The following is a 3,776-nucleotide window of genomic DNA, read 5'->3' as shown; positions in this document are numbered from 1 at the left end:
GAATACAGTGGCATGATCTCAGCTCATTGCAACCTCCGCCTCCCAGGTTCAAGCAATTCTCCTGCCTCAGCCTCCCAAGTAGCTGAGATTACAGGCACCTGCCACCACACCAGGCTAATTTGTGCATTTTCAGTAGAGACAGGTTTTCACCACGTTGGCCAGACTGGTCTTGAACCCCTGACCTCAGGTGATCTGTCCACCTCAACCTCCCAAAATGCTGGGATTACAGGTGTGAGCCACCGCACCCAACATCCACTTCCTTCTTATGCATTCCTTCCTTCAAATGCATATGTAAGTGCATTTAATGTTCACCCATATAATCCAGGATAATCTCCCCATCTCAAGATTTTTAACTTAATCACATCTACAAAATCTCTCTTGCCATGTAGGTTAACATTCACCGATTCTAGGGATTAGGACCTGGATATCATGGAGAACAGAGGGGAAAGGACATCACTCAGCCTACTATACATGGTAACTGATTTAATGAAATGGATAGAAATGGCTTCCAAAATTATGAACCACATAAAAGCACTCCAATACAAACTGAAAAGGTGGGGTTAAAGAAGTTGTCAGAGAAAACCTAATATCTGGAGTATAATGAAATGTTTAGAAAGTATCTTTGATTTTGTTTGAATCCTAGCTCAACAAATTAACTACACAAATAGATTTTTAAGACAAGTAGGGACATTTAAATGTAGACTGGATATACTAGAGGTTACCCAAGAATCACTGTTAATATTGTTAGATGTGATCATTATGATTATGTAAGAAAATGTTTCTTTTTAAGAGATGCATAATGAAGCATGTAGAGGTGTAATGACATGAGGTCATGAGAATATTTGCTTTAAAATACTTCAGCAAAAAGTGAAATAAACCAGGCACAGAAAGACAAATACTATCTGATCTCATTTATGTGTGGAATCTAAGAAGTATTGAACTCATACAAGTAGAGAGTAGAATGGTGGTTACCAGAGAGTGCCTGGGAGAGGTGACAGGGAGCTGTTGATCAGAGTATAAAGTGTCAGACAGACAGAGGAATAGGTTTTAACATCTATCACAGAGCAGGATGACTATAGTCAACAATAATATATTACATATTTCAAAATAACAGAGTAAACTTCAAATGTCTCACCATAAAAAATGATACTTAATTGAGGTGATGGATATGTTAATTTACTTGATTTAATCATTTCACGTTCTATACATATATCAAAATACCACATTGTACCTCATAAATATTTATAATTATGATGTGTCAATCAAAATAATATGAATAAAAAAGACCAGCAAAAATGTAGATTTAGTAATAAAGCAAGTATGGCAAAATATTACTAATTATGGAACATGGGTGACAGGAATAGCAGAGTTCCTTTCTCTACTATTTTAATATTAAATATTTAATTAAATATTGAAAATTATTGATTTTATTTTAATAATTTGTTATCTCTATTGTTCTGTACATTTGAAATTTTTTGAGGGAAAATTAAAAATATAAAGCCTCCATTTTAGAATATAAATTGCCTGTCCCAATCCCCAACACTCAGCATCTGACCAGTTGCTCTGTAGGAAAGATAAACCGGAAGTGAGGAAACCTGCCTGCCAGAATCAGAGGAGTGATGAGCCTAGGTGTTTAATGTCTGATGGGCTGAGTGCTTGGTAAACATTGCAAAAGAAATCTCAGGGTTTTGACAATAGATCCCCAGAGCAACATGTTTGTGTGTCAGTATTGATTGTGTTTCTGTGTCTCAAACCCCTTTCTCCCTGTTTCTTCATGGGATTATAATATCCAACATAAGGCTCCTTTCCCCAGTGAGGTTGGAATATGAAGGGAAGAAGGGGAAAGTAAAACCATCAGCCTCATCCCATCTACTTCCAAACTCTTTTCCACCATGCTCACCAGAAAGTTCACCAGGGTGAACTTTCTAACAAATCAATATAATCCTGTCTTCTCACTGGCTTCCCAATCTATGACATACAATATCTGCACATCTTGACCAGACACACAAGACCCTTTATGATCTGGATCCTCCCAAAGCTGAAGATCAATTTGCTCTAAGAAGAAAATTAAGCTCCAGGAAATGGAGGATAAATACAAAGGAATGTGTGTTTAAACACCAGTCCAACAAAGAATTACATAACAAATAGGAATTTGGAGTGAGGCTTTGGATAATAGGGTAGCAATTCTGTTTGGAGTTCTCAACATTCCCAGATCCACTTCAAGGAACTACCCAGAATTTAATTGCAAATTCATACTCTGAATTGAAAGATAATTGATTAGGTGGCATTAAGATAGATAGCTAGGTAGATAGATAGATAGATGATTGATAGATAGATAGATAGATAGATAGATAGATAGATAGATAGATAGATAGATAATCTAGATATATGGGGAATCTTTCTTTTCTAAACCAAACATCATGGTCTCTGCTTTTACAACAGGATATAATATCTCAAGTTGTAAGTGCCATAGAAACTTAGGACACATGGATGTCATCAAAAATATTTTCCTCTCATCAATGGAACAAAACTATACAAATAGATATTTTAGTGTAAAGTAAGGGGCCTCCCAGATCGCAAAACTGATCTTCTTGCTTGCAAAAATTGCTTTACTTCTCACTCCCATTCACCATCAATCCATCACCTTACAACAAGCTTTTGCCTATTCTTAAAAGCATAATTGGATTTGGGAGATAAAAGTGTACACAATAAATAAATATATATACAAGATCCTACGTACATCCAAATTGTTTATTTGAAATGATTATGCAACTGTCACTTATTCCAAGGGCTTGGCTCATTCCCAGAACACCTCTTTAGTTGGGCGAGCACTATGTCTTCTGGACTTGCACTTTATTTCTTCTCGCTCAGAGTAAACGGATGTAAAGTTAAGATTTTATTAAGGTACTTGGATTGTTTTCCCTCTTCTCTGAACAACTGTATATTCGTTATCTACCACCTTCAACTGGAAATTATTATACATTGACCTCAATTATTCTCTATTTCCCTGGAGAGTTTTCTCTTTTTTAAAATAATTTCAGCTTTTATTTTAGATTCAAGGGGTACGTGTGTAGATTTGTTACCTGGGTATTTTGTGTGATGCTGAGGTTTGGGGTACTATTGATTCAGTCACCCAAATGCCAAGCACAATACTCAGTTTTTCAATCCTTGCCCTCCTCCTTTTCTCCCCCAAGACTTTTTTAAATTTTTTTTTTTAAGACTAGTTAAGTGCAGTAGTGAGAAGCGAGGAAAAAGTAGAACAAGAAGTTTGATCTGTAACTCACTGTGAACAGTTTGGATAACTCACTCCCTTTGGATCAACCCCAAGACTTTTCTTTACAAAACAAACAAACAAAAATTATGTTTCTGAAGGATGTTGAATTTGGTGATGATTTCTTGGACACTATACCAAAAGTACAGACAACAAAAGAAGAAACAGATAAACCGGACTCCATCAAAATTAAAACCTTTCATGCATCAAAGCATACTATCAAGAGATTAAAAAGACAACCCACAGAATGGGAGAAAACATTTGTAAGTCATATATCTGACTGCAGATTAATATCCAGAATATATAAAGAACTCCTACAACTCTGCAATGAAAATAAAAACAATCCAATTCAGGAATGAACAAAGGATTTGAATAAACATTTCTCCAAAGAAGATATGCAAATGGCCAACAAGCACATGAAAAGATGTCAATATCCTTAGTCATTAGGGAAATGCAAGTCAAAACCAAAATGAAATACTACTTTACTATCAGGGGGGGGGGGGAG

The sequence above is a fragment of the Rhinopithecus bieti genome, unplaced genomic scaffold, assembly GCF_001698545.2.
Source record: "Rhinopithecus bieti isolate Rb0 unplaced genomic scaffold, ASM169854v2 scaffold_4640, whole genome shotgun sequence".
NCBI classification, from domain to species: domain Eukaryota; kingdom Metazoa; phylum Chordata; class Mammalia; order Primates; family Cercopithecidae; genus Rhinopithecus; species Rhinopithecus bieti.
This window is presented reverse-complemented; position numbering follows the sequence as displayed.